At 37.9% G+C, this 26,522-nt stretch overlaps 1 long non-coding RNA gene across 1 annotated transcript in view; it reads left to right on the top strand.

Annotated features, from left to right (window-relative positions):
* Positions 1-26,522, top strand: part of LOC131962897 (uncharacterized) — a 68,603-nt gene that overhangs the window by 20,214 nt on the left and 21,867 nt on the right. The window contains exon 3 of the long non-coding RNA XR_009389976.1: positions 3,221-3,447. This is a non-coding gene — a long non-coding RNA (uncharacterized LOC131962897). The remainder of the gene's footprint in view (positions 1-3,220; positions 3,448-26,522) is intronic.

Genomic DNA, 26,522 nt, shown 5'->3' with positions numbered 1-26,522 from the left:
GGCTTACATTTAATAAAGACCTAAAATTCAGTGTCTCAAAAAATGTTAATATTACAAAAGACCAATTTTAACAAGTATGTTTAATATGGAAATGTTGGCCTCTGAAAAGTATGTCCATCTATATGACTCAATACTCGGTTGGGACTATTTGACTTGAACTACTTGAAAATTACTTTTCCATCATATTCTAGTGTATTGAGATGCACCTGTATGGTAATATTGATACAATTTAATAACAAAGGAGCAGTGGCTTTTTGAGAATTACTTTTGTAGCTACATTAGACCCTGGCAGGTGCTTCAACACAGAGACAATTCATTAAAATTTCAGTTATTAAAGCCTAATTTTGCGGCTTTATTGAAATAATTTATAATATTCATCGGCAATGTTATGGCATGCAGTTCTCTATTCTGACACACACTGGTCACTAGGGCCCAGCAGGGTAGCCAGTCCTGATGATCAAAGATGAAGCAAAAGATGAACTTTTCATCAATAATTGTCACAGGTTTTATTAGCAGATGAGGCTAATGAGACTGTCGGCAAATGGAGTTCGGCAGGGATAAAGTATTTTTGCAGGCAAACCGGGGCATTAACAAAGCTCTGGTCACCTCAACAAAAGTTCAATGGAATATTTCCACTGGAGTTTATGATATTTACATGTTTTGGCAAAATATTCTTCACAAATCAACACCACTGGTATATTTGTTGTTGCCAGAAGTGAAAAGCTTTCCACACACATGACCCCAACATCACTACTAAACTGATGGTGACATTTAATGTTCCTCACAACTTCTGCATTTAGCCACTTGTTAGCGACCAACTCTTTTAAGACACCTAAAAGCTTCAAATTGTTACCAATGTCATATAACAAAATATTAAAACATATTTAAGCTTGTGTTAACCACAGACTTTATTTCAGGCATTTAATCAAAAAACCCAGTGGCTTTGAGATGAGGGAACAGGGAGTGCAAACTGTTAGTTAATTTCAGTTTTTTAGCACACACTCCTGCAGCACTCTTAAATTAAGCTGCAAATGTTTTTGCTGCATCTTTATGTGGAAATAATATCCTTCCTGCTGTATACAAAGATTTTTTACTGCTGCGTAGCAAATTATACAACGTTCTGTACTGTTTACAACAAACTCATCCTCGTCCTGCATGTGCAAGAAAAAACAATGTTTTAAAAGAAAAAAAGCTTTATTTAGTTTGCCTATGTGCTAATGTAAATCCTTAAGTGATACAGAAATATATTTACACATTATTTTTCTGAGGTTAAATGTCTTCTATCGTCTTCACTCAGTGTGTTGTTTTTACCTGGTACAGTAATAGTCCAAGCTAAATGAATGCACACTCTGCTCTCTGAGGTCTGAAAAACCCTTCATGAAGAGAGAAAAAAAAACCTGGGAAGGAGTGGAGATGAGAACAGGTGGTGAAACAGTGTGAGAAACACGAGGGAGAAAAACAACAGACACCTGCTCGTGAAACCCAACCTGGTTCCTCCATCACATTCCAGCAGAGTTCAGCTGACTGAGCTGCTCAGACAGCGGCTGGAGAGGATACACTCAATCTCCTGCACTAAATTATACCGCTGACAGTGAGACCATATGAGTGGAATAGCAGTCGTAAGGCAGATATATGTGTATACTTTAGAGGACAGACACTACTCTCTTTATAGTGGTGGCTCTATTCCTAAATACCTCCTTTTTAAGGTGGCGTTTAATCGCTCACTGAAACTCTGTCATTTTTTAAAAAACAAGTTCTCCAACAGAAACGGCACAAGAGGTCGTATGTCAGTACCACAAATTACGGCACGTAGGCATGTATTGCAGCTCGCGTTTCAGGGCACATGTACGTATCGCGGCGCGGGCCGTATTGCGGCACTTTCCAAAAATAGCACACGTACGGTCTGGGGTTGTAAAGAAGGCTGCAGTTTCTGTGGATTTATGTTGTAAAACCACTGACCTAGGTTTAGGGCAAGAAAACGTCTGGTAAGGTGTTATAACAGACAGTTTAAACAGTAAATAAATGTACATACATGCTGGAAATTAGGTCATTTTAAGGGTCAAGTGTCTGCCGCAATTTACATAAAACACGTAAGTCACGTTCAAAAACGTGATTCGTGTAACTTACTTAAAAAACGTAACTTAAGTTAAAATCGGTTTACTTTTGTTTTCACATGGGACGCTAACCCCGCTCTCCTGGCTGAAAGTTCGCCGCTCGTTGTGCAACCCATCCACCACCCCAACGTATAGGTGTTAGTGGACATTACACTAATACAACTGGCTTCTAAGGCAACATTTTTAAGTTATTACTATGAAGACGTACGAAATGTTGATGTATTTATTCCTCTCAACAACAGAACTATTTGCGAGCCCTTGAATGTATTAGTAGTAGGGTTATATATATGTAACCTCAGTGTCTGAACGGTACTCTTTGTTCATCATTGTCATCTTATAGTATTAATCATATAAAGCAAGAAATAGATACATCAATTCATAGCTATGCATCCTGCATTGTAAGTTACATTTTTTAAATCACATTTTTATGATTGACTTTTTATTTACATATATTTTATACTTGAAATATATTTTATTGTAATTTTGTTTATCCTTTTTGTATGAAACTTTTGAAAGGTTTTTTTTCTAATATGTTGTCTCACGATTATTTCTTAGTTTTATTAGCATCTTGAACCTGCACCAACCTTAACGAAAGGTGCTATACAAATACATTTTGATTGATTTGATTCATTTAAAAAAAAAAAACAAGTTGCTTTTTATTTCTCACTTCGACACAAAATGAAAGTTCCTTATTGTTGCTTTTGGGCACTTTTTACACCAGGGACATTTTTTAAAGAAGCATTTTCACTGAATCATCTGAATAATTTTGCTGATAAAAACCAGCATTGACTCACCATTTTACTCGACAAACTAAACCCAGAGATAAGGAATCCCTCACAGTTGTCTGGTTGAATCATGTGATTTACGTTTCAATCATTTTCAAGTATCAGGTAAGACAAAGCCTAGTGGGTCTAGAGTGGATTAAAGTCAGGTGTTAAAATACAACCAAGCAGGATCAGTGAGGTCTAGTTATAATTTTGGGCATCACTTGTCCAAAGACCTGCCATGTAGCTTCAGAATCAGCGACATCAAACTGGATATTTGACTAAATAATGAGCCACCCCTGATATTGTCTGTCTTCTTCTTCTGTCTTTTTCTCGCTGCAGGGAGAGAAACCTCAGTCACGTCAGCTCCGTGACATCAAAGCGACCGTGACACCGCAGCAAACCGGCGATGACGGATGCCTTTTTGTCTTCTGCAGTCAGGCCGGATCGTCTGGCCCGCAGACGACTGTAATTGCACCGACAGGTGACACATATGTGGAAACCAGAAGATGATGTGGGAGACTACTTAAATCATGTGACCTGCACCTCACATGCCTCCTCCGAGTACAGTAAGTGTCTAAGGAGCTTCACTCTGACATTACGTGACATTTAGGAAACAAAATCGTGTCCTTAAAATGATAATCTTCCATTGTTTATAGAATGCTGCTTATTGTTGATATGTTGACTGATAAATGATTAATAGTTTGAAAAGAAACCACATAATTGGGAATTAAAGGAATAGTTTTATCTGATACAGTCATGGAAAAAATTATTAGACCATAGTTTTCTTCAATTTCTTGTTCATTTTAATGACTGGTACAACTAAAGGTACATTTGTTTGAACAAATATAATGATAAAATATCTCATAAGAGATTATTTTAAGAGCTGATATTTAGACATTTTCCATGGTTTTCGTGATAATAACCAAAATCATAATCAAGAAAAACATGGAAAATGTCTATATATCAGCTGTTAAAATAAACTCTTATGAGCTATTTTTGTTATCATTATTTTTGTCTAAATAAATGTACCTCTAGTTGTACCAGGCATTAAAATGAAAAAGAAATTGAAGAAACAATGGTCTAATAATTTTTCCATGAGTGTATTTACGCCATATTCAGAATATTTTCAGTGCTTTACCTTGCTGTCAGACAGCCTCGTTTAAGTTGATCCCGGGGGAACTAAAGCCTGTCTATGCTCAGGTCAAAGCCACCAGACTCCATTGAGAAATACAGCAATTTTACCTCACCGAACACAGTAGTTGCTGGACTTCTGCTGCTTCGATCAGTTAGTTTGTTTGTGTTATTGTGTGTAAAGTTTGCACTATAAAGCACATTTTGATCATTTGGGAGGTTATATATATTTATATATAAAAGTCCCCACTCTCTTGTGGCAACAGTGCTGTTCATTTTTCTCTCATTTAAGACCAAGTTAAGCATCTGCAATCATCAGTGGAAATTTTGACACATCTTGTTCTGTCAGACCGCAACTTTGTCCTGTTTTGTGCAATATAGCAGATACAATTAATACCAGTGGATTATGATGTAAACTGCAGGATAAATGGCCAATAGTGGCTCTGTTAATTGCAATTTCACCTAATTATCATAGTTAATATAGTAATATTCATCCAGGTTTAACAAACAATTTAAATACAAATTGTGGTAAAATTTTGGCAGCAGAATGTTTTTAAAACTTTTAATCATTATATTGTGATTGATTGAACTTTGGAGCAATCTGGAACAAGAATTTCCTTAGGGATAAATAAAGTTCGACCTTATCTTATCAGAAATGGTTTGAGCTACAAAGAGTCATCACTGCTGTAAAATGCAAAACTGTCGTCTCATTATTAAAACTGTCATACAGTCGTATTTATATCAAATCTGATTTGTCTGCAAAGTCTTCAAATGAAGCAAACTTCTTCTGTGGTATTTTGTCTGCTAGAGATGCTGTCACACTTTTTATCTTTTATTTAAAATTAACAGTATATTTTTGGCTGCTACAAGCCCCAAAGCAGAAGCTAAAAGCTGTACATATGGTTATATAAACATGTAAAAACAGAGAACATTTACATTTGACCTTGATATACTTTTTCTTGTTTTGGACATTAATCTGCTGGCATCGCTCAAGCTCACTCCCTTGAAGAGTCACATTTTGTTATGTATGTGCAGCCTAATTATGAACACTTCCCCTTGATTTATTATTTGAACCTTGACAGCAGGGTGGTGGTGTAAAGTGCGCTGTTTGAAGCAGATATTTGTATTTTGCTCCATAAACTTCAGAGAAACTTTGTAGATTTCTTTGTCATCTGTGGCCCAATTAGCCAACAAATTCCTCAGCAAACAGTAAAAGTGAAAAGACATAAGTTGTCGTAGGTAGATCATTAGCTGGAAATAAATGAAAATCCCCCTCAGTGCTGTGTCCTCGCACCCCGACTGTTTCAAAGAGCTTGTTTTGTGCTGTCGAATCCCCTCGTTGTTTATTAGTCGGGGCGAACTCGATGGGCGCCGCAGAACCGAATCTCAAATCTTTGCCCCGGCTCCTCGTCTCAAACACATCTAAGCCGGCGAAGCTTGTGATAGCCCTCTTTTCCTCCAAACAGAGCAAAAGACCCACAGGCCGAAAAACGAGATGCAGCTCGGTTTGAGCCCTGGGGAGGCGGGATCTGGTCCTATTTGTCAGAGCTTTCCATCGTCACTTTTCATCGACGGGCAGGCGGGGAGGCGGCGGGGGGCTCTAATGTACTAGCGCCGTCTTCCTCCCCGCATGAGTGTTTTCTGTTTGGCTGCTGTCACTGAGAAAAGACACATAAGTACTCGCCCTGTATCTTTTCACACACACTTTCTCTCTCAAACACACACTCTGCGGACGGAGCGATGTGCTCTCCAGGGCTGAGAATTTTCCCCTCTCTGTCTTTATCTGCTGGTAAATGTTGACAGACCACTGAACCTTGATGTCGGACTGTGACAGGCTTAGCTGTTTGTAAAGTGTTGGGCTGAGAGAAAAGAGGAACAAAGGGGCCTCTGGTGTGGTGGTTAGCCATCATGGCTGCTCAGCTCGCAGTGAAAGGACCTCTAACACCATCCCTGCTCCGGCGCCGAGGCGAGCGCTCGGCTGCGCCCGGGTCGGCCGGCTTGCAGACCATTAGGGAAATGGCTGAAGGGTTCTCGTGTTTCAAACCCGACTGCACCGTTCAAATTAATGAGGGGATTGTCAGCATATCAGAGCTGATGGGTGTGACGAGCGAGGCCCCAGTACGGATCCCGAAAACAAGAACACTCAGGACAACATTTACTTCAGTGCAAAGCTAAAGGGACTGTTGTCTTTGGCCTAGTTAGTCCTGCAGTTATAAACTTAAAGGGACAGTTCAGACCAAAATCAAAAAATAGCACTACAGGTAAGATATTTGTTTAAATGTGGGAGTGAACTGCCCCTTTTAAGTTTATTGTTTTGGATGCAAAAGCATGCTGTGCTTTTTTGAAACACTTTTTAATCACATAGTTTGGGTTTTAGATGCATATGGAGGGATATTAAGGATATGAGTAACTCAACTGTGGCTTTAGATTGGCTTTTTATGGTGGACAACCATATACATACTGAAAGAATAAAGTTGCTTATATTTGTGTTTTGTTATAAAGATAATGCCCAAACTATACAGACCCTATTAACGCATAATACAAAACATAATCATTAATTAATTGAGTGCAGATTTAATGTCTAATGAGTAGGCAAAGTCCCTGGGGAGTTTCTTTGTTAACAGGGGCATCCATTCATTCCAGAAACTTAACAGCTAGCACTTTATAATACCCATCATTAATATACTGTAAATTGATAGTTAAATAAACTTTATTTAGCAGAAGTTTTGCTGTGAAATGATGGTTTTCTTGATAGTGATTTTGGTTATTATCAATAAAACCATGGAAATTGTCTAGATATCAGCTCTTAAATTAAACTCTTATGAGCTAGTTTTGTTATTATATTTGTCCAAACAAATGTACCTTTAGCTGTACCAGGCATTAAAATGAACAAGAAAATGTAGATACTGTAGATACTGTAGATAGTGTTTAACATATACAGCTTGAATTTAACAGATGTTCGTTTCCATGTAAAAGTCGTTCACTCTAGCTTTAATAAGCAGTTGGATAAAGCACACAGACTAATCAAATTCAACATGAACCTAGTGTGTTTTTTTTTTGTTTTTTTAAACCCACCAGCTGCAGCTCAGCTGCTGGCAGTGTCACGGGCACTCACCTCTCCTTGTTTGATATGCTTCCCCTGCATCTTTCTTTCCCCCTCTTGTAACTTCCTGTGGGAACAGCGTTTGTCAAGCGGTCACGTCTGAACAACCCGCCGATGCGACAGTCCATAAAGACACAAAGACACAAAGGTGAGGACAGACAATGAGGTGCGGAGCTCGCGGGGTCTCGACCCCACCGGGGCCACCGAGCGTTGCCGGTGACAGCGTCTTCCGTTTGAGGATGTCGCCCTGACACATGGGGAGAAACAATGGAGGCCGAGCCAGGAGGATGTAACTAAGCAGATTGAATTGGAGTCATGTGGGTTTCTTTGAATGAAGATGAAAATGTGTCACACACCTCTGTGGCACCAACACATTCTACAGGGTCTGAAGAGAGAAGATTAGATTTCAGCTGCAGATAGATGAGAGGAGGCCAATTTAAAAGTGTCCTTGGTGTCCATCCCTGCCGACGTGCCATTAAGCAAGAGACGGTGAAAAGTGTTCAAAAGAAACAAACCTGGCTAAACAACTTCATTAGCTGAACTAAACAGTATTACCAGGCAAAATGGTGATATGAAACTCTGCATTTTGAGAATGTTAGAAATGCTGCCAATTAAAGAGTGCAAAGATTGAAAGTATATTTGTGGATCGCCTACACTGCAGGGAGAGCATGTCTGCTTCTCTCCTCTCATAATCTGCTACCTGTTGTCTCAGTAGAACAAACTGCAGCTTGCAGAGGAAAGACAAGTTCAGTGTTCCCTGTTTGCTTCATACAGTAGTTGGCATGAACAGATGTTTCGACTGCAGAAAGATTCATAAGATCTAATGCTCAAATACAAATTGCAGCCACGGCTGATTTGCACCAGGAAGTTAATGTAATAGACTACCCATATCCATTATGTGGTTTTGTATATTTTTAAGGTCATTTTGCATCTCTTTATAGTCATTTAGCACCTATTCGCAGATGGTTTGCTTCTCTGTAGTTTTTTTTTAGTCTCAATTGTTTTGCATCCCTTTATAGTTTGTTTGTCTCTTTGTAGTCATTTTGTGTCTTTGTAGCTGTTCTGCAGATCTTTGTAGTTTTTTAGCCTCTGTGTGGTCATTTTTCATCCCTTTATAGTTGCTTTTTATCTCCTTGTAGTCATTTTGTGTCTCTTTGTAGTTTTACATCTTTGTAGTTGCTTCATGTCTCTTGTAATCATTCTGTTTCTTTGTAATCATTTTGTTTCTTTGTAGTCATTTTGTATCTCTTTATAGTCAGTTTGCATCTCTTCGTTGTTGCTTTGTCTCACTGCGTTCATTTTGCATCTCAAAGTTTTTTTAGTCTTAGTGTTTTGTGTCTCCTTGTAGTATTTTTTTGTCTCTTTGTAATTGTTTTGCATCTCTTTGTAGTTTTCTAGTTGCAGTGTAGTTGTGAAACACCCCTTTGTAGTTGCTGTGTGTCTCTTTGTAGTTGTTTCGCGTCTCACATTGGTCATTTTGCATCTCTTTGTAGTTGTTGGTTTTCTCTTTCTGATGATCAACATTCCTGATTCCAAAAAGTTGGTACGCTGTTTGAAAGAAACAGAAAAACATGATGCATCGAATTCAGCAACACTGTTTATATATATTTTTTAAACATCGAAAGGATTTCAGTTTTTATTGTGTTTTTAATATGTTTTCACAGCATCTCCACTTTTTGTTTTAATTGGCTTTGTAGTCATTTTATGTTTTTGGTAGTTGGGTGAAGGCCAGTGGGGCCCTTGACCCTTTTGGCCCCTGGGCCTGTCCCTGATAGACCTGTCCAGTAATTCACCAGTGCCTGAATCCACCTGCAGTTATGTTTCTATCCAAATATAAGTGTGCAAAGCCATGCTAAAAATTGAAAATAATTTATTTATAGCTATTTTTTTACATTGTCTCAGCACTAGTATCAGGTACTGTACCGCAGCATTGTCCTTCATTAAACCTGTTTATCAGTCACCATCTCCCGTTCTCTTAATCGATGCTGCAACTTTCCAACTCAGCCAAGCAACCAATCTTTTCTGTGAACTTTAGTGGAATTTCTGCTGCTTCCTGATCATTATTTCAACATGTAAATTTACACTTTTTTTTCACAGTAGTGACTCCTGACCCTGTTTGATCTAAACTCAGCTCTCATGCACACTGAGTGGAAAAACATCCCGGTCTTTAGATAGCTTTCACAACGCTGATTAAACCAGAGCTGAGGTCATCGTTTCTCCTCCACATCCTGAAGGAAGCTGCTTTCTCTTCTCGTCCTCACACACATTTCCAGGCCTGTCCACTTGTTTTTTTTCTTTTCTCTCTCTCTCTCTCTCTCTCTCTCTCTCCTTTCCCCCCTCCATCTCAGGGAATTCACTTCACTTTAATTGTTTGACAGTCTTTTCCTGCCTTTATGCCACGGCCGCAGAAGGTGCCGAGGATTTTTTCCTCCTTTTTTGAGGCATTAATAACATTCCGCTCGACTGATTCCCCGGGGCACAACCTCATTATGGCTTATAGGCAGAAAAAATAAACTGTCTGTACCGAGCTGGCAGCTTTTTTCCCTCCTTTTCTCAGAGAAATGAGGAGTTGGTGTAAAGTGCCTGCTTATAAAACAGTCTTCTTGTTGCAAACTAAAACACATGTCCAGGGTGTTATCTGTTTCCATGACAGAAAGTGACTGCCGGCTGCTGAGAGACGGCTGCTGTTGACGGCAGTCTGCACTGGGTGGCAGCACTGTGGGTGAGATGAGAGAGGAGACGGGCTCAGGACTGAAATGTGTGAGCCTGCATGTAAAATAGGTGGATTTAAAAGGGAAGATCTTTGTTTTAGTTGACACTAACACTTCACTTCACCCTCCTCCCCTATTTAGCATTTATAAGCATTATAAAACCACTTACTGAATGCATTATAACACACTTTAACCTGCTATAAATTAGTTGAGCTGATAAAAGCATATTGTAAGTGTTAATGTATTCGTCAACAATCTTGACACAGTCCTTATCAGCATCCATCTCCATGACAACTGAGCTGAAGATGGAGATGGATGCATGTCAACAGAATAATCTCAGTGACAAGTGAGCTTCTGTGATAGTCGGAAAATTTAGGAAAGGCAAAAAAGAAACAAAAAAACATTTTTTTATTATGCAATTTTTAGATTTTGGGCTATTTTGCTTTTGTATCATGTTTTTCGGACGAGTGGGAAGAAAACATCAAAAATACATTCACACGCAATAGCATTTAGGTGTTTCTTTTATTGCAATTTGTCTTATTTTGTCTGTAGATTATTTCTAAATTAGTTAAAGTTAAAGCATTAGATGCATATGCATGCATATTTAAAATTTAGTTCATGGTGATAATACTTAGTTTATATCTTTGCCTATATAGTGTTTTATATGGAAAATGTATTGAAATGTACAATGCATTTATTTAATCTCAGATTTTTTTTGTTAAACTCTGAACACCAAACCTCCACACCAAACCTTCTAGTTTCATACCAATCAATATTATTTTTAATAAACATTATTCAGTTGTAATTATCCTATAACTTGTAGTTAGTAGTAGTATTAACAAAACATATCACAGATAATAATAATTACTTAAATATAAATAGTTACAAAATAGAAAATAGTTACTTAAATATAAATATGTAAGATGTTAAATAAATAAGTAAATATTAGATAGTTTAAAAATAACATGTTGGAACATGTTGAAAATGTATTATATTTTTCTGACTTATAGAGTTAAAAGTGACAAATATCCTCTGAACAAAAAAGAAAATAAATTTAATTTGAACCAAAAATAACAAAACAATAAATAAGGTTATGATTTTTAATGTCAGTAATTAATTGGGGAAGTTTCATCGTGAAATATATTAAATAACTCACTTGTGTTGGTATAAAACTACTGTTCACTTCTATTAGACTATTATTTTGAAAGTCCAGGATTAACTTGCATGCTTCAAATAGTATATTCCTCATCAAATTATTAGCCCCACTTTTTAAAATGAATTTGAAGCTACAATAATTTAAAGAACACAGTATTTCCTTTGAAGTTAAACAGAAACAGGACTTGTACATGAAGTTCTCCAAACTCCTCAGATGTAAAGTGAGCCTTCAGAAAAGTCAAGTGAACAATTTTAAAAGCATCAAATCATCTGAGGATTGAGAAAGCCCATCAGTATTTTCATCTCATACAGTTTATTCAAACTGGAAGCCGGCCAGTCCTCCGCTGCCGGACACGCAGCAGCCTGGGGTCAAGTGCCTTGCCCAGGGGCAGCCGGGCTGCAGGAGGTTGAGTCAGAGAGTACGTCCTCATTGACACGGAGCATGTGTGCAAATGTGCCCATGTTACTCTAGAAAGGCCAGACGTGCAGTCGGCTGACAGCAGCTTTGAATTTCACAAGTGGAGTATTTTAACTTTCAAGACGTCACCTCTGTGACTTTCTGCAGAATCCGCCGACATCCGCTGACCTTCACCGCGACCCTCATGTTATAAACCTGCTTCTTCTCATGCTCCAGTTAGAAGCACTTTATTAAACAACAACATTTCTCTTGTTTTAGTGCAAGAAAGTGATGGATTTCTGCACACTGTCAGCACTGCGTTATAGAGAATAAACACTTAAAAGTCCAATTATTAGTCCAAGGCTGCAATAACCGATTACAAAAGGATTCAAATACCAATAATCATCAATAGTCAATGACAAACCTGCCTCAAATGAGCTCTTAGGATCCGTAGAAACAAACTGCAGCTTAAAAAAAGTCACTTAGCAATGTACAATGAGGGAAGAGGGAGAAAGATTGGACAACAATTATTTAAAATCTCATATCCAGGATGGAAAAGAACCTTGTACACACTCACATAATGTGCTGGAAAATATAGGAACCCTTTTGGTCCTGAAAAGAACATTATTTTTGAGTGTAACCATAAAGAAAAACAAATAATATGTAGATAATTAGCTTCTAATATATTTAAATGCAGACAGATACAAAAACTGCATTTAATCAACTACAATGTATCAAGAATTTCAATTCTTCTATTATGTACTGAAGGAAATTTGGTGTTTCCTGTCATGGTGAGACATGAAGTAGGCGGCGACCTGCTTCATATTCAAGACGCAAGGCCTTGTGGGAACTCAAACTGTGAACTTAACTCTGGTGACACCATGTGGGAGGGGAACATGTATAGAAGTGAGCTCTGTCCTGATGTGATGTACAGGGCAGAAGGTTAGGGCCACATTGCCTCTTGCTGAAGAGATAATGCTGGAAAGTGCAACAACCACAAGTTGAGCGATGTACGGGACTTTGTTGTTTTGTCAAATAACTGTGATTCTCTGAAAAATTCACATTTACTACTAATATAAATGATCATGTTATGCTTCCAATTGATTAAATGGAATCAAATACCATTTCCTTATTTGCAACAAGAAGACTGTTTTATAAGCAGGCACTTTACACCAACTCCTCATTTCTCTGAGAAAAGGAGGGAAAAAAGCTGCCAGCTCGGTACAGTTTATTATCCGTGACTGAGCGGTCTATTGGAGTACAGATGTGTTAATAAAACCTGGAGAACTAAGCATTGTGTGCTTCTTGTTTGGCTAGCTCACCCGTTAACTTAGTGCAATTGTCAAAATAGCCACGACAAGACACATGCAAATAAAGTCAACCTGAATAACCTGCAACTATTCAACTATTCCCAGCAGTGGAAGTTGTTCTTCTGACTTCAGGGTGTTGTTCATGAGCTTTAAGTCGTAATGTGGGTCTGGGCGATATATCCATATAAAAGATATCTTAATATTTTTTTAAATGTGATATGGAATTAGACCATATCGCATATATCGATATAGTGGTCCATATCGCCCAGCCCTAGCTCAAAGCATTGATAGCTGTTTCCAGTATTTGTGTGACAGTAAAAAGCACAACAAATAGATCGGGTGAGACTCTGCTGTTGAAATATTGCCAGGAAACACCTTTTTCCAATTATTATGAGTACACAATATTGCAGCATGAATGCACTTTTAGGTAATGTTGACAAACGTGAAAATTAAATCTGCTCTAAGGGGTTCTTCCTTTGCCCAATCTGCACCTTTTCACCAAGTTTCATGAAAATGGGGAGAGTAGTTGGTCTGTAAATCTGCACACAAACAAACAAACCAAACCTCAATTTGACAAATACTTTAACTCTCTTAATTATAATTTAAAAAAACACTTCATCTAGATCACATCATTTATGTGTTAATGACACATTTTCATTTTACAGTTGCAGCTGTTTAAAAAAAAAAAATGACTTTAGGACATTAAATCTTTCAAAGATAAGGTTCTGAGTATGAATTTCTGCTCACATTTGGAACAAAATGTGGCCTCATTGTCTAGAGAACTATATAAAAAAATACATTTTATCCAGATGTGTGCCCCTAAATATGAAATTTTATATTTTTGTCGTGCTGACTTTATTCTCATCCATGTTTCCACCTGACAGCACTAACACAAAATGACTGATCTGATGCAAAGCATAAAAGTCTGAACTCTCCTCCTCCTCAGCAGACACACTTTGTTGCTGCCTGAATGCACACAGTGATTGAATATTCAATATAAAGCAGATTTATCATATATATTTATATATATGCTATATGAGTCATGTACAGGCTGTCTTTTTGCTGTCCGTCCTCCGTGTACTGTCACTATTTTAGTCGTCTCTGCTTCTTCTTCCCTGAGACAAATTCCTGAACGCTAAATGTAGATTCTGTTTTCTAAAAGCTTTTCTTGCACTCAATTTATATTCATTCAGTTAACTTAAGGGTTCGGTTTGTTGGAGAGGAGTTAAGCGTCAATACGGCTTCAATCACATGAATTTCAGGGAGCATCCAGGCAAGGTCTGCATCAAATCCCACTAATGTGCCTCCCAAACAGATTTTAGCGTTGCTGTTATTGAGTGAAGGGTTGTAATTAAAGGCAGGTTCACATCGATGAATATGGGTTATTTAGCTCAAAAGATAATTTCTGGTGATGCTTTACATAATCCTTAAAATACACAAGGAAGCCCTGCTCTAGAGGAAAAAAATATAAATTAATAGGAAAGCTAATGGACATGTTGATGGCATTTCGGTAAACCTAATAAGAATTGATTCTTGCTTGTGAGAACATTTTCATTCCTCAAACCTCCCCCGTGCTTTACATGTGTAATGAACCTGCCTGAGCATTGATCAAAAACAAAAATTGGAGGAGTAAATCTGCTTAAAAAGCCCGTCTCCCCCTCGTCTGCCTGGGCTTTGTCCTGGCAGCGGGCTGGCCAGCACTTACAGAGGTGCTATATGTCTCTTAAATTACTAAATTGCCTTCTGGCCCCCGTGCTCTTTTTCTCCCCCCACGATGGTTTGCGGGCATTAGTCGAAAGTTTTTCCCGCAAATATTTAATCCTTGCCGTGACTGACAATGTTGTCAGACCTCCGGACGGGTTTTACGCCGTTATTACAAGCGCTCCTCCGTCCGTGGCACTTTGGATTATTCAAGATTATGTTGTAATCCCTTTAATCCTCATTGCATTAAGATTTCAGTCAAAATACGGCAACAGTAAAGTAGCACTCAGAAGCAATGAGGTCTTAAGCAGGCGTCATGATTGGGCAGCCGCCTTCATTTCCTCCCTTTTTCTCTTTATTTATTCTCCGGTCTCTCTACATTGTCAATAAGCTGAGCAACAGATATGTATTTGCTTTTGAGAAGCCACAATGATTTATTCCAGGCAGTGAAACCCATCTCCAATCACTGCGGAGGAAAACACATATTTACCAGCTCGCAGTGTCAAGGCGAAGCAAAGACAAACTGAGGGCCGGGTGCGTTCACAAGCACACTGAGCATCCCAGTCTCCTCCAGTCTGTATCTGGGAAGTTTTCTGATGAAATATTTGTCTCCGGCAGTGCGTCCTGTGGTTACTGTTCAACTATTTTTCCTCTAACTGATGTTCTCCTGCTGCTCTATATAGCCCTTATCTCTCCTCGCTTGACTTCCCGCCATGCCACAGAGCTTCCAGCTGACTCCTCTGTCCATGAATAAAACAACCTCCAACTTTGAAACTATGGCTTGTTTCATCGTGTGTCTTTATGTATCTATGAAAAAACAAAACCGCGTCTTGCAGCTGCGTGAGTCTTGACAGAATGCAAATCCATTGAAATATAGCTGGTTTTGGGATGAGCTGAAGCCACTTTATTTACAAATCACAATAAAAGCATGTGGCTCCTGATGTAATATTCAGCAGAGACTGGATCAGATGGCTGAGGTCTGGGTCCACCCCCTCTGCCACCGCCGGGTGTCTCATAAGTACCAGACATTTAATTAATGTCACTTTTCTCTCGTTGTTTAGGACTAAACTTTGAATTACTCTGTCGCACCTTGTATATAATTTCTCAACTCGCATTTGAATAATCTTTTTATTTCCCTCCTCTCTGTGGATTTTTAGTTTTAGAGCAGCTTTGTTGCACTTTGCATTCACAGTTTTCTGTTGTGTTTAACAGAAACAATATGGAAGCCCTAAGAGGCAAGTGATCCAATTTTTCAGTCTAATCTAAATTGGTTTATTTCATGTGTTTATGACTTAAGAACAGGAGAGAAAAAATGTTTTAGCTAGTGGAAAACTTTACACAAATGCAAACAAAAATTCTGTTTTCACAGAAATTGGATCATTCTTTTCACTCGCTCCTGAAGGCTTCAGTAGGATCACTCTGGTGCCATTGAAACTTCTCCTGGTCTGGTGGTGGAGGTGTTCGGATGCAGGTTGGGAACCACAAACAAACAAAGGACTTTCACAAAGCAGACCTGTGTCTCGAGTGAAACTAAAAGTTATTTAAAGTTATGTAACTTATCTTCCCTTTGTATCCCGTGCATATGGCATTCATGGTCAGTTCTGGCAGATATGTCCATTTATTTTATTGTTTTAACTATCTTTTGCTGTGTCTTAATCTTCAGCAAGTAGTTTTGTTGGCGATCGTTATTTTTTTAGGTGTGAGGACATGTTTTTTTTTCCTGCAAGAAGTAGGAGCACTGATTCTGAAAACACTCCTGTGGGTCAAATTTGATCAAACATACTGTAGGCCTATGATTTGTAGGACTTGATAGTATTTCAATCAGATGGAGCAGTGCAGAGATACAAACTAAAAATGTTGGGCTTTGGGTTTTCACAAGATTGGGATAATGTTAATCTATCTATCTATTAAATCTAACTTATAGGCTGGTAAACCATGACAGGAAATTAAAAAAAAAGGATTTAAGTAATAAATGTAAGCATGCACAGCCAGTGTTGGAGGAAGTATGGTGGAGTTAAATGGATGTATGATAGTTGAATGACATGCAAAAAAAAAGCACAAATTCTCTCACTTTACTGACATTTTACTCCTTTCATCCATGGTAAATGAAAACCCTAGGTTTTTAAAAAAAAAAATTGAAGTATTTATCCCTCCTGTATCACTTTAATTCACTACCCTTGAAGGCCATTAAGGACAAAAATGTCCACTTCCAAAAAAAGCTACAAAAACTTTACAGATATTTTTTTCCACTTTTTTCTGCATAAACCTCTCAAACAACTTCCACCCTGCTCAAAACTAACAACTACCAAACATTTTGGGCATTTTAACCCTTTAAATGCCAGTTTGATTACACATGTCATTGATGTTTTTTATGAATAAAACACACAAAAAATTATTTTCCACATGATAAATCATTTTTGCCTGGGGCATTGGTCTTTATCACAGTCTTGGATATGTCAAAGATTAAGAACAAAATAGATTTTGATGCATTTTTAGTTTTTGTGTAGTGTCAGATTTAAAATGTACTACCCTTTAAGGCCATTAAAGCCAAAAAAATGCTATAAAACTTTAAAGATGAATCATTTTTTCTACATTTTTCTGCATAAACCTCTTAACCAACTTCTGCCCTGCTCAAAACTACCAAATGTTTAAACATTTTTGGCATTTTAAATATTAAAAGACAGCACTGAATAAGAGTTTTTATTCTCAAAGTCTGTGAAAGGACAAGATATTCAGCTTGAACACAAGATTGAATATAAAATAAGGGTCACTTTTCCATCTTCCTCTCTGACTGACCGCTTGCTGCAAACAGCTCTGCAGTTTCTGATGCATCCACAGAAACTAGATAAAAGAATCTGAGTAGTGAGTTTTTTATCCATCCTGACATGTTTTTACCGGTATGAAAGAGCTTCAAGGCCCAAGAAAAAGAGGATGATCAGGTCTGAGGGAGATTTTTAACAGCATCATGCTTAATGTGATCACTGACGCTCCACTGATCCTTACCAAGCACAAAAAGAAACCATTCGTGCCTCCTGGAGATGTTCTGTGTTTTTCCTTCCTTTTGCTTGATCTGGAAGATGCCTGACGATTCAGTTGCTTTGTTTCTGGTGGTAGAAACGCTGCGAGGTGAAAGGAGAAGCGGGTACTTGTCGGTGCCGCGGCTCTCAACTTCAAACCCTATAAGATCTCTAACGCGCCTCAGAGTCAGACTTCAAACTCGCAGCGAGTCGCTGAGAGAAGACGAGCAGGGTGATCCTGAGTGGAGCAGATCTGGTTCTCGGTGCTACGGGCCAGCCGTGTGTCTGTGTGTGTTCATGTTGGGGAGTCTGAATCCACTGGATGCTGCAGCGAGGTTAGCAGGAGGGTCGGCAGCCTGCGGGGCGGCACGCAGAACAGAAACAGAACAACCTTGTCTCCCAGAAAATGCTTTTATATATCGCTAATTTGATTTGCCAAATATGACTTGGAATCATTTCTGCCTCAAAATACAGAAAGTGTGACATTCTCAGAAGTTGTGGGGAAGTGGTTGAGGTGATGGGGTGGTCCAATCAGGTGCCGAACACATAATACAATTCAGGCTTTAGTTGTCAACTGTTTAATTTAATTTTTCTACTTTTTTCTGCATAAACCTCCTAAACAACTTCCGCCCTGCTCAATACTACTAAATGTTTAAACATTTTTTGCATTTTAACCCTTTAAATGCCAGTTTGATTACACTATGCCATTGATGTTTTTATGGGGGGGAAACACACACAAAAATGTAGTTATTTTCCACATAATAAATCATTTTTGGCTGGTGCATTGGTTTTTATCACAGTCTTGGATATGTCAAAGATTAAGAACGAGAATAGGTTTTGATGCATTTTTAGTTTTGTGTAGAGTCAGATTTAAAATGCGCTACCCTTCAATGCCATTAAAGCCAAAGATGTCAACTACCGTGGCGGCACACAGAACAGAAACAGAACAACCCTGTCTCTCAGAAAATGCTTCTATATATCACTAATTTGATTTGCCCAATAGGATTTGGAAGAAACATAATTTCGGCCTTAAAATTTTTCTCAAAATACAGAAAGTGTGACATTCTCAGAAGTTGTGGGGAAGTGGTTGAGGTGACGGGGTGACGAACAAATGATAAAAACAATCAGGCTTTAGTTGTCAACTGTTTAATTAGTTAGCATATTATGATTATTGATTCACTGGTTTGAGAAAAAAACACACATTTTAAGATCACAGAAAAACAATCCTAACCCAAACAATTTCTCAGACTCTCGTATATGAAAGCAGATTTTTGTGTACAACTATTTATTTGACATGCAAATGTTTAACATTATGAGTACGAATGGTCAGAATCATGCACACATCTTTATGATAGCTATCTGACTCCATATGGGGCCTTTTGCTGGTCTGTGCCCAGGGCCTGTTGTATGTCTCTGTCCCCCTTTAACAAGTCAGAATGATCCGTCTTTGTAGTCGTAGTTTTGGGACAGTAGGTGTCATGCTTTTCTTCAGTTTCTCCCTCATATGTAAGAAATGCTCTTTTCAAACTTAAAACTGCTTCTGCAGTGCAACATTTCATCATCTTAGTATCTAAAATATATACTTTAGCTGCAGTTATGCAAATGACAGCAGCACTGCAGGGCTGAGGGATTGGAGCCACCCACACTGAAACCAACGGCACTCTGGGAACTCAGAGGCACTTTGGTAGATGCCCCAAAGTTTTTGGTGAACTACCTCTTCTCTCTTGTGGCCTTTTGACTTTGCAAATCAGAAGAGAGTGGACTCCGTGGCAGGATGTCTGCCTGGCTCACTGTGGTGTGTATGTGTGGGGTGAAAGTAGGTTACAGTTTGCTTTTAGGACATGTAGCTAACCCTGTGACCCTGGCTTGGATCCCGCTCCCAGACCCCTTCAGCAGCAACAAACACGCACTTCTCTCTGACGGTCGAGGCCTCTAGGACTTGGCTACTGGTGTCAAAGTGCACGGGCAGCCCGGAGAAGCTTTCACATAGTGGCAACACTCAAACAGCCGCGCGTCCCTTCCTCCTCTTCTTCCAAACCGCCGCCCTACAGATGTGTTTTTCTCCGGCTTGTCCCCAAACTCCGTCCTGGTAACGACCATCATGGTTGTCGTCTCTGTTGCGTCGCGGCAGATGAGCGGCCGCTCTCCGCCGGTTGAAGCTGAAACAGTTTGAGTCTGGTTGAGTCAGAGCTGCGGCGAAGCCTCCGACGCCCCTGATCTTTCGCCTGTGGATAACCCGCATCGTGTTTACAAAAACAACAGCGGCGGTTGCACCTCAGAGACACATAAATCACTCTGAAAATGTCCCCACAATTACGCTCAAGGGTTAATGTGACATGAAGACGATCAGAGTGTTTTTGTCCGCCATGTGTCCAACTGTATACAGTTGTAGCTTCCATTTATCTTCTGTTATGCCAGTTTTGTTAAAGTCTTGCCTCGTGTATTCCTCCATCTTTAAATTACAACTTTGTTATTCATCTTTCTTATCCAGTAAAGCCAGGATGTTCTCTGTAAGATCTAAGGACAGTTAATCTGCTTCAAATAGGATGATTTAATGTGTTTTAAAAAATATTTTATGAATTAATGTTTTTCATGGTTTGCATCGACGTAGTAAGAATAAATTGAACTTAATTTTTTCCTGAAACTAATTTCTTTAAATGTCTGGAGCATATTAAATCTGTTTAAGACAACAATTAATTTGTAAAATCAAAACTACATTTTTTGTTGATTTGAGCAGTAAATCTTCAATCAAACCGCTTTTATTTTTTCCTTAAATATTGTACTTAAAAGTTAGATGGGAAATCGTTTTGTTTTTTAAATTGAGTCTTGAAAGTTTTGCTGACAGTTTTATTTTTTTTTAATTAACAATCTGCAAGTTAAGTCAAGTGATTTGGAAAAGGGAGGAGATGCTTTGTATCAGATAAAGCTGACATCTAGTAAAAGGAAATAATAAAACAAGGAAGAATATCATCTCCACTTTAGATTTCTAGTGAAGTGTTGGGAAACCTATTCCAATACAGATTACTGAATACTTACCCAAAAATGAAATGTCTTACATCTTCCTTATGTTACTCAAATTAAGTAACATACTCTAAATACTTTAGATTTACTTTAAAGTCGTCCTGCTGAGGTCACTTGACAGGGTTTTAGTTCCTTTAAAAAAAAATCCATTTCATGCTACTGTGTACTTAAACTCCACAACTTTCAGTTGGAAATATTGTACTTTTTATTCCTTTTTATCAAATGCTTAAACATTTGATTTGTTTATCTTTATAAAATAACTATAAAATGGTGTTGTTATAGATTTGACTAAGACAACTTTAAAGTGCTGCATACAAGTAAAAAGATCAGTAATAATATTCAAGTAATTTATGACAAATATAACTCTCTAAATGGGGACACGCTGCATATGAGTGTGTTTCTTTAATGCATTCACCTCTCACTACTTTTGCAATTTCAATGCATGCATTTTACTTATAATAGCATCTTTACATTTTTGTGTTGTTACCTTTAATGAGCCTAAAACATATCTTAGTTATTCCAACAAGGCCTCTGTCATGGTCCTGTGGCAGGTGCACTGCATGCACACAAATTGTTGTACTTTAAAAAAAAAAAAAAAATGGTTTATGGGAGATGCATTCCTTGTGATATTGCAGACATCTGCCAAGGCCATGCCCTATCTCACAATGTTAACAAAAGTGAAGTATAAATCCAGCACGTATTCGGATCCGCTCCAAAATTTAGTGGGTTCTCTCAACTAAGTTTTTCTGTAATTCTGCTGACAGACAGATAAAAACCGAACTGGAAAAAAAACCTATTTGGCAAACAAAAAACAACTTTAAGTAATTATTAACTATGTTTAAAGATGGTAACAGATTGTAGTTATTAATATTTTGTTTTTTAAATCTCTAATTCCATTAATTGTATTTTGTTTCTTCCAAACTAAAAGCAGGTTAAGGTATTTTTAACTTGCTTAAAGAAAATAAGACTTCTAAACACTTAAATTACTTTACAGGTGCATCTCAATAAATTAGAATATGATGGAAAAGTCCATTTCCAGTAGTTCAAGTCAAATAGCACCAACCAAGTATTGAGTCATATAGATGGAAATACTTTTCAGAGGCCAACATTTCCATATTAAACATACTTCAAATTGAAAAATAAAAAATAAAAATTGGTCTTTTATAATATTAAACTTTTTTTGAGACACTGAATTTTAGTTCTTCATTAAATGTAAGCCATAATCATTATAATTAGAAGAAATTAAATACATTAAAACATGAAATGTTTCATTCTGTGTGTAATGGATTTATATAATGTGTTATTTACACTTTTTAAATTAAATTACTGACATTAATAAACGTTCTATGATATTCTAATTTATTGAGATGTACCTGTATAAGATAGTGATTTTTTATTTTGTAATCTGCATTAAAACAGACATTGCATTAATTCTCTTAATTATCATCATACTATCCGATCAAATTAGTCCTGATATTAATCATCAGTTTCTTCATCCAGGCTGTATTTAAAACTGATTCTTTTGAAGCTTCATCTCTTATAGAAAGAGTCAAAAGTGCAGCAATAGTGTGATAAGTTGTAACCAAAGGTGAGAGTGAGTTCTGCCTGGTTTGCAGTGAAGGAAACGCAGGTCGTCAGTGTGTTTTAAGCCGGTATCCGGAGAGCTTTCCAGGGAGCACTTGCATGAAATGGACGCGATGTTCCCGCCAGCACACTCGTGTTTCTTTTCCAGTTTATACGAGTCGCAGTATACACATGCCATAACACAGAAATATTTTGTCAATAGGAATATACAAAGCACTCTTTGGGCCACAGGAGAGCCATGAGAGAGTGTCCAATGTTTTTAAGAGGTCGATTCTGTGTTAAAAACAATGGGCAGTAAAAAAATCCCCTCGCTGGAGGAAAATAGCCACTTTCACCGCGGCTCCCAGGATGAGTGTTTACACATGCTCAGCTGGATCCGTCGGACCCCACCTCGCTGTCGACCTGCGCCGCCGTACAAATAAACAGGAAGGCCACAGGCACTTGGATGAAGGCCACACTCATAATTCACCAAAAGCAGTATATTTTACAGAGGGCCGGGGCGCTTTGGTGTGGCTCCAGCAAAAGGAATAAACTGTTAATCCATAAAAAGGCACGCTGGTTATGCGATACAGCACTTAGGTGCCATCTGAAAGCTCCATATCCTTTTAGCACTGGCCCTCTGTGAGCAGCGCCAGTTGATTTGGATGGAGGCTAAAAGAGAACTGTTAACAATAGGGATCGTATAACATGGATGTTATGGTTGTTTGTTAGAAGCATATTTATGTGGAAGGGGAACGCTGCAGTTATGAAAGAAGCTGGACACTTTATTGCCGGGTTCAGAAAATGCATGAATGTAAAAATGTCCAAAACATCTGGCAGCTCAATGAACTTCTCTCCACAAAATTACTATTTCCATCAAGCCGCTGACTGTTACCACATGTAATTCTGCACGATGTTGAAATCTGACACCTTTGGAAGACGCTCTGATTGACAGAAAGTGTTTATCTCGTTAGTGTGAAACAATAGCAGGAAATTGCCTCTAAAGCCGCCGTTTTCAGACGCTTCAAGTTGTCTCAGAGCTGAGTGACTTCTTTTTTTTCCTCCATTTAAGAAGCCGAACCGCGCCACAAAAGAGAAAACCGTCCAGATCTCCTCCGCTACACTTAGACAAACGTGGCGAACATGAAAAGCAATCTTCAAAAGCTATCTTTATCCCTCTGCAGTTTGAAGTGCTGAAATTAAAGTTGCATATGGATGCCATCGAGACGCGAGCCACTCTGGGAGATTAACGACAAGGCGAGGCATCTGTGCATTCCTAAACCATGTGTGTCCTGCTCGTATCCACACACAGCTGACAGCGACCGGGGGCCCACACATCCACAGATCAGGCCGTGATAATCTCAAATTGCCTCTTTTCAAAGATCTCTAAGTCCAGAACGGGTTACAGTAGAAAGCGTCATGTGGTCGACGTTACATGGAAGCTCTCTGAATTATCCCGCCAATCAGCATCAGAGCAGCTCCTACTGAGCTAAGTCAAGGCCATCGACATAAATCTGAAGAGTCGCTGCAAAGTTTTGAGGAAGTTTGAGTCATAATTTGCGTTAAAATATAATTCATTGATGCTTTATCGATCAGTGATAAACTTTAATAGGTTTAAATCAATGTTAAAATGTAATTTTGTATATGCTTTTTAGATTAGTAATGATCTGTTTGTAGGTTGCCAGCTGGTAAAATATCTTTAAAAGATAACTTCTTCAGTTTATTCATTTCCTTTATTTATGACATATCTGCAGAACAAAAGAATTATTATAAAAGCATATAAATGTAATTAAGTAATAAATTAATGTTTTTGACTTTCTAATCATCCATCATGTGTGAAGTTGTAAATGGTAATAAGTTGTTTATTAATAGATTTTGGTGTTAATGTGTCCTTCTGACCTCTACTACTTATCACGTAAAAAGCAAAAACATAATAAGATGCTGAAGAAACATATATTGTGTATCTTCAAAAAGGCTTTTTCACAAACTGGCAATAAAATTTAAATCAAAGTGAATTTTGAAGCGAAATTTAGAAATGTTGCATTAAAGAAAATGCGAATTAGGGACTGTCCATCTACTGGTGTAGAATAAACAAAGCTGCATGAAGGTACTTTATTCAGAAGATGGCAGTGTTATTAATTGCTGAAGGCTAATCTGTCAGTAAACAGTAGAAGAAGTAGCAATTATACAATTCTATAAATACCGCAAAAAAGCAAATTTGAGACCCTCCCAAAAAAACTTTCTTGGAGACGAAGAAATCTTAAATTGATTTGAAAATGTTTTCTTTTCTTTTTTTCTTTTTTTCTTTTTTACACCTTTTTCGATAGTGGTAGATACAGATTGAAAGGGGGAGAAAGCAGTGGTGGTTCTAGACCAGTTTTACTGTGGGGGCCAAGGAGGGGCCAGCGTTTAATCAGAGGGGCCCATTCAAAAACAGCAAAGATGATATTTAAGCATTCAAAACCTTTATTTTAGCTCATTTAAAAATCTCTAAGTATATTTGGAAGATAAAAATATATTGATTGAAACAATGAAACTTACCAACAATAACAATTATTTTTGTACGACAATGACATTTCTCATTTTTTTGCTAAATTACTTTTTTTGTTTTTGTTGTTGAAAGTGCAGTACAGTGAGAATGACCTTTTTTATATACACAAGCTTTTATTGCACAATGAAACTATGATACAATGTTTCTGGGTTCATTTTGTGTACAATGAGATATTGTTTAGACAAAAAAATAAAATGGGTAACATTTGTTCCGTCATTCATCATTACAAATTGATCATTTTATTATTTATTTGACACAGGGGCCACAGCAGGGGCCAAGGGCTTCTTCACAGGGGCAGTGGCCCCTGGAGGCCCCTGTGTTGAACCGCCACTGAGAGAAAGGGCTCTGGGCCTGATTTGAACCTGGGCCTGCTGCATTGCAAGGCTTAAGCCTTAATGGCACTCGCTCTACTGATAAGGCCCCAAAAATGGTTTTTGTTTTTTTTTAAATGCGAAACAGCAATTCTTAATTTTTAATCTTCAGAACCCAAACACCAGATAATTCAGTTGAGATGCAGGACCACACACTTGTCATTTATACTAAACGATTTCAGAGGGATTCAAGGTACTTGGGATTTCAAAGAAACTTGTACGATCAGACAGATAAAATCAAATATGGCAGAGGATTGTCATCATCAGCTGCTTACACTTGGCTGCGCTCTATTTTTTCCCTGGGGAAAAAAATGGAAAACACCTGTATTTTGTAGTGCAAGCTGGAGATAAAGTCATTGTTAGTCTCGTGGAAGCTAATGCTACAAGCTAACACAAAGGTGACACTTCCTGGTCAGCTTGCTCCCTTGATATTTACAACTTACATCTTGTAGCATCAAGCATGTTTGTTTGACACTACAGGACCAGACTTGAATCAGGAAAGCACCACAGTTGTTAGAGGGAAAATTAGACCCAGAATTGGAAAAATTACCCTTCAAGTTAAGTGCCTTTTGTTAAAGGAAATGTGAAAACCCTCAGGTCCAAAATGCTCCTGATCAGAAGCAGAGCTGTGGAAAATCAACTGAAACCAAAAAACACAAATCAATTTTCTTAAAAAAGGAACAAAATCTGAAAAAGATTCAAGGATGGTTTAGCAGAGGAGAAAATATGCTTGACATAATTAGACCAAATCCAAAACATTAGCCTACTGACCCAACAGAGAGAGAGCACCAACACTGACAGCAGCCGATGATACACCAGTTAACAGACAGCAGCAGTCAAGTGGAGGAGCAATGTTTTTGACGTTTTTCCAGCATTTCACAGTTCAAACTTTCTGTCTCTCCTCTAATGGGAACAGAATGGGACCTAAGACCCCTACAAGACATATGAATGGATATAAGTATTCAAAGTATTTATATATCTGCCCCTGTGACATAATTTTTTTAAAATGCATGATAGTAGGTCTCTGTTTTCCGGGGCCTGGTGGTCCCATGGTGCCATGATATGGTTTATGATTTCTCCAATAGTCTGAATAATTTCCCATTTCTCTGAAGCCAGATTCTAAAAAGGACGTTAAATTAAACAAAATGCGATACTTTGCAAATTCTTTTTGACAAACAGTATATTCAATTTAAAACTTTACCAAGGAAATGTGTTAAAAATTCATATAAACTTATTTTTTTGTCAATAAAACTTTGATGCAATCTCTTTTTACTTAGTGTATTTGGACGTACAGGTGATGGTTTTAAACCAAACCATAATCTTTCCCTAACTTTAACCTAATGGTTTTTGTGACTAAACCCAACCATTCATTCACCGCAATGTTGTTGCACCATAAAACACAATTATTTCATTTAGTTTTCAACAACTCGAGTGTGTACGGTTGGATTATTGGGCCTTCTTTTTTCTTTCTTTTTTCGTTTTTGGGATAATGGCCTGACATTTATGGGAGATTGGGCCAATGGGAAATATGTGAAACTAATGAGCAGATGTGTAGACATCTACCTTAAGAAAACAAAAATATCATCCAGGTTATCAGTAAAAAATGTTTT

The sequence above is a fragment of the Centropristis striata genome, chromosome 24 (genome assembly GCF_030273125.1).
Source record: "Centropristis striata isolate RG_2023a ecotype Rhode Island chromosome 24, C.striata_1.0, whole genome shotgun sequence".
In the NCBI taxonomy this organism is placed as follows: domain Eukaryota; kingdom Metazoa; phylum Chordata; class Actinopteri; order Perciformes; family Serranidae; genus Centropristis; species Centropristis striata.
This window is presented reverse-complemented; position numbering and strand designations above follow the sequence as displayed.